We start from the raw sequence: 5,690 nt of genomic DNA, 5'->3' as shown, positions 1-5,690 counted from the left end.
GGGGGTATAGCTCAGGGGTAGAGCATTTGACTGCAGATCAAGAGGTCCCTGGTTCAAATCCAGGTGCCCCCTTATTATTGTCTCCTTAATATACAAGAGACCAAATGTGAAGTATTGGCTCACACAGAGCTGCCTAACAGATTGTGCTATTGTATGCATGTATTCTGTTCAGGCCTGGACTCTATACTGTTCTCTGAGAGGAGCTAGTATAGGATCCACTGTGAGACCCATCCAGGTCATATGTTGTGACACAGGTTGCACTCCAAGGCTCTGTAAGGCTCACTCTGTGCAGAAGATCACAGAGAAGGGTCCTATGAACCTGAGGAGTGGCTTCTTCCTCTGGGAATTTCCATAGCTGTCCCATCAGGAAGTCCCTCCAGAGCCTCCTATAGGGTGATCCTTCGTTCCACATCCCTCTAACCTATGCTGTGGCTCCTGCTCCGTCAGAGGCTAGAACCAATCTATGAATTTGACTCCTATGTATACTAAGACTCTGAGGAAAAAGGAAAATGGCTGATCTCTCTTTATCTATTCACGGTGGCTGATAAGTGACCATAGCTAATGAGGTCCATGTATGTCACTGAGTGAATAAATGATGGAGTGAAGTGATGAGCACCCTGCTGATGTCCTGGAGGATAAAGTTCTCTCTGGGTTGCAGATTGGGCTAATGAAGACCCAGAACCCTCAGCTCTTGTCTTGGCCACTTACGAAAAATTAATTGTGAACTGAAGGAATCCACTATGATTAAGTGTCTTCCTAGATCCCAAGGACAGATCTGCAGCACACCCAGATGAGAGGGGTGCATTTGGTGGGGCTAATCAAAGTTGGAGGGGAGAGGGGTGGAGGGAAGACTTTAGTAGAAAAATCCTTCTAGGTTCAAGATGAGTACAGGAAGCAGTAGAACATGAACATAGAACAAGTTGGATGTGGTACCAAGTTGGAAGTGGTGATATCAGAGGCCTCCTTAGCTATAAAATGGGGGTATAGCTCAGGGGTAGAGCATTTGACTGCAGATCAAGAGGTCCCTGGTGCAAATGCAGGTGCCCCCTTTCTTAAATATGATTTTAGTACTGAACTTGCCACATCCACCTTATTTGGGTCTTCCATGAACCTAGGAGATCTCCATTAGTTGAAGTTTCTTGAGTAAACTGCATAGCCTCCCACTCTGGGCTATATAATCCAGGTTATTTGAGACCTTCACACAAGGGCACAAACTCAAGACTCCAAATCTATGCACCACCCACCCCCCTCCTCAGGTTTCCACAATGATTAGAAACAGAAAATCATGAAGGACAAAATGTAATAATTTTTCCAATAAAGGAAGATGTGGGCTTCCATCCTAAGTTTCTGCAAATCCTCTTTACAACGGATGAGTGTCACAGGAAGTGTCAAAGAATTTTACACCAAAGGGAAAGTCTTATAGTATATCACAGCTTACAAGGAGCAGGTGATATATACAACATAAGCTAACATCATGGTGGTAAACTTGTCAACAGTAGTACTTGACACTAAGAGAAAATAAGAAATCTTCGTGGCTCCAGGACACCCCGGAACAACAACTCAAAGGCAATATCCCATACCTTGCACAGAAGTATCGTCTCAGGCAATCTATGGTTTCTTGGATGAGCATAACCCCCTGTGTAGGGAAATTTCAGTCAAATCCTGGTGTTCTGTGACCCCAAAGGACAATACAGGTATTGTCATTGCTCACAGATAGATGCCCTCTAGCACATGCTCACTAAATGCTGTTGATTAGGACACCACACATATTAGTCACAGGACATGGTGAACCAAGTTGGCACTGACCAGGAAGCATCCACTTTGTTGGTTAGCTTTGGTCGAACTGGAAGGTGCTTTGTAAAGTCACCAACAGTCTTGCCAAGCTGTGGGCTCTGTGAATGTCGATGATGACGTGCATGGCAGGTTATGAGGCCGAAGCTCCCTTTTGTTGGGTTCAAAACACCATGTGTTCTAAGAACACATGGCAAGTGGAATAGGGTAGGCCAGGAGCAAATGTCCTCAGTGCCCACTTGAGAAAACCTACACCAGGTTCACTGGAAACAGTACCTCAGATGACCTATCTGTGACCCAGAAAACCTCTAGGGATGTTTCAGATATACTTGTTTATACCTATTAATTTTATATAAGCCACTTCATGCTACAGATGTGAAAAGTCATTACTTAAATCAGGCCCAGGCAACTCATAGTGACCAAGTCATAGCAGAGTTCACATTAATGATTCAGGGATTCTTCTGCCAGTCTTCCTGAGCAGGTATTGAGCAGCCTCCATTGTCTCTCATCTTCCTCCCTCTTGTGAAATCCCTCGATGTAGCAGCAGAAGAAATAACGTGAAGAATGGCTCCATCCTCAAAATTGTGGACAAGTGAAAGTCAGAGAGACTGATGGTCTCCGTAGTGTGACATGGTCAGCAGTGTGCCCAGCATGGCACGGCCTTTACTCAGGGATTGCATGAACTGTAAGCCCTGCCAGTGACTTATGCCCTGGTACCTGTGTAGACTCTCCTCATTAGCAACACATCCCTGCACTGCCTCACCAGGGATGCTCTATGAGTTCTCATCTCCAGTGCCCTAGGAAACCTAACTCACCAGTAATGAAAATTAGTATTAAAGAAAAATAGGGATACTGAAAATACCAAACGCTGATGATATGTGTGTGTGTGTGTGTGTGTGTGTGTGTGTGCATATAATTGCATGTGTGTGTGGGTATGAATGCGTACCTGCTTTTGGGAATGTATGTGTATGTATTTGTGAGTATTTTTTGTGGGTGTGTATGTATAATGTGTTTGCATGTATAATGTGTGTACATAACTGGAGTGAATGGAAGAAACAGGACTAAGTTTTTATATCTCCATGACTAAAACAACCTTTTGGTAAGGGGGCACCTGGATTTGAACCAGGGACCTCTTGATCTGCAGTCAAATGATCTACCCCTGAGCTATACCCCCACCTGTTTATTAGCGTCTCATGGGCACTCAGAAACTTCATGTCCATTTCCTGGTTGCTAACATCTGGAATGTCCACTTGCCACTGCTCTGTCATCATCTGCTTCCTCCTATGAGGCCCAGCCCTGAGTTGCCTCTGCTCATCTGAATACTATGTCCTCATGAACGTCTGGCATATTTTCTGGCTTAGATCCTAGCTGAGGCAGGGGCATTAAATTCAGAAGGCTTCAGCTGGTGCTACTTCAACTTTGAACCCAACTAAAAGAGCCATATGCAAAACCAAATGCTGACTTTTGGAGGTGACTGGGAGACAGGAGTGGACAGAATGGAAAGATCTCCATCTGCTTAGGACTCTTTGATCAGATTCTCTAGGAGGGACATAGAAAACACCCCTTCTTAATAACCAAGGGAAAGCAGAGTCTACAGATATGATGAAGGACATCTGGAGACCATGGTCACTGAAATATGAGACAGGACACTGGATGATAGCAAATGATCAGCAGGACTCAGAGTCTTAGAGCAGATTCAGATAAAGTTCCTATGCTCTGCTCTTGTAAACTATGCAGAATTTCTCATTCTCACAGGTCACCTGCACTGCCTCACCCTAGGATATAGTACACATGGGGATGTTTGATTTCCAATGTGCTAGATGACCTGACACACCTCCCTCAGACTGGGCTTTACCGGGCTTGCATTTACCATTTTCTTCCCCATACACCTACCACAGGACTCCCTGAATCCCTTCATGCCCAGCACATTCAACCCTTTGCTGGTCAGCATTTGTGGAGTCTCAATTGGAGAACCAGTGTACAGAGCCACGGTCCTGCTCTGTTTCCCTCCTGTGGTTTTGCATGCAAATTCCTCACCCTGGTTCACTCCCCACTCTACTCTAGCCTTCTGCAATGCACATTTGTGTATTGGGAATCTTTTCTGTGATTTTTCACCCTCTGATCTCCTGCCTTTTATTTTCTGGTCCTAAATGTGAATGAAAATCTCCAAATTTGAGAGAGAGTGTTAACCCCAAGCTGACCCCAAACCATTAGCTCAGCATCAGCATGAACCAGGTACAAAGACTGCTTATTTGACCTGTTAGAGCATAGCCTACAGAATGTAGGCTTGGGTTTTTCAAGACCTACTTTAATTAGGGTTCTTAAATGTTTCAACCTCCTTTCTAGCCCACCTACCAGCGGTATTGGAAAATGAGAGTTAATAGGAAACAGGAGTTGTAGACCTGTTTAGAAGTGATTCTTTGGGTACAATTTCAACCTTTGATGTCATCAGTCCAGTGTACTCAATGAATACAAAACATAAATCATCAGGGTCATTTTGATTCAGGAAACCCTGAGAGTCTCTGACAAATCGACACGAGACTGTGGAAGTGTCAAGAAGCAACTGAAGTATCATGAGAAGTTCTTTGGCAAGTTACTCTATATGAAATCATAACAAGCAAAGGTGGGAAACGTGGTGCAAGGTGAACCAATGCAACAGTTTCATCTGTGGGGTTATATTTATTCTCTTCTAATTGTTACACATCCTTCACCTGCTTCACAAAGCATCTGCTCATCTGCCTCTTTCAGCAAGACATCACCTGACATAACTCAGTCCTCAAAGAAATGAGAAAGTTCCACTACACAGGAATTTCTGCCAACTGAAACCTTCTCCTAGAAACCATCACAAAGCCACACAGATACAAATATGTTCTTGAGCGCATCCGACTCGACCAATAAGAACGACGCTGCAACAGGATCCTTCTGCACACGTTTATTGGGAGAGCTTGATTGTAGAGGCGAATAGACCCCGAGCCCAGCACTTGTGCTGGTTTATATAGGCCTAGGAGAGGCATGTCTCACACCCGGATTGGTTGTGCTTGGTTGATGCTTACCACCTCATTTGCATGCCTACATCTGATTGGTTAATTTCTCTCTCATCTGATTGATTGGTTAACTTTTCTCTCATCTGATTGGTCAACTTCTCTCTCATCTGATTGGTCAATTTTGGTTAATTCTCAAAACCTCATCTTGGCAAAAAACTTTACTGCCTATGTATGCGTGGTGGCCAGCAGAAGCCTGTGCCACTCTGCAACGGCACATGTGGCTTCCCACAATATGTAAGAGAGGATCATAGTCAAAAGAGGCCGTCTATGGTGACTCAGAGGCCCTAGTGCAATTTTTGTAATTTGCGTAAGGTGATGAGGACAATCACCGAATGCTTGTTCTTGAGAAAATGTTCATTCAGATTTTACCTAATAAATATACATCTGCTGTATATTTTACTCATAGAACAAGGACTTTTGCAAAGTAGTCAAATCATTACACACAAAAGAAGAACAAGATTAGAAGCCTCACTGGTAAGTTCTTACAGATACATAAGCAGATAACACGAAATTCACACAAACATTGCAGAGACAGAGCTAGAGTCTGCAATTGCTCACTTCACCACAAAATTCAGCATAACCATAATATCCAGTTTTGAGCGAAAACTGGAGTAGGAATGGGGGTGCTCATATGACCTATTTTTAGAAACATGTGGTTGTATTATTAGAAATATACACAATTAGTTTTTATGACTACTAACCACCAACCCACTACAAGGTTTCAGCTGAATATTCGAGAAGATTCTTGCATTCAACATTGGATCTTCTTAGCTTCTCTTGTAACAGAAAATTATGACAATAAAGACTCAAGTGACTCATGGAACTTATTTGTCAAGTGTGCAGAATGGCTGATAT

The 5,690-nt window shown here is 43.5% G+C and overlaps 1 non-coding gene across 1 annotated transcript; it reads left to right on the top strand.

Annotated features, from left to right (window-relative positions):
• On the top strand, nt 1-72 carry Trnac-gca (transfer RNA cysteine (anticodon GCA)). Its single transcript has one exon. It is a non-coding gene; the product is annotated as a tRNA-Cys (tRNA).
• Nucleotides 73-5,690: the final 5,618 nt, after the last annotated feature.

Source organism: Mus caroli, unplaced genomic scaffold (assembly GCF_978045245.1).
Source record: "Mus caroli unplaced genomic scaffold, Mus_caroli_1 scaffold_7, whole genome shotgun sequence".
Taxonomy (NCBI): Eukaryota; Metazoa; Chordata; class Mammalia; order Rodentia; family Muridae; genus Mus; species Mus caroli.
The sequence above is the reverse complement of the archived record's forward strand: the minus strand, read 5'-3'. Positions and strand labels throughout refer to the sequence as shown.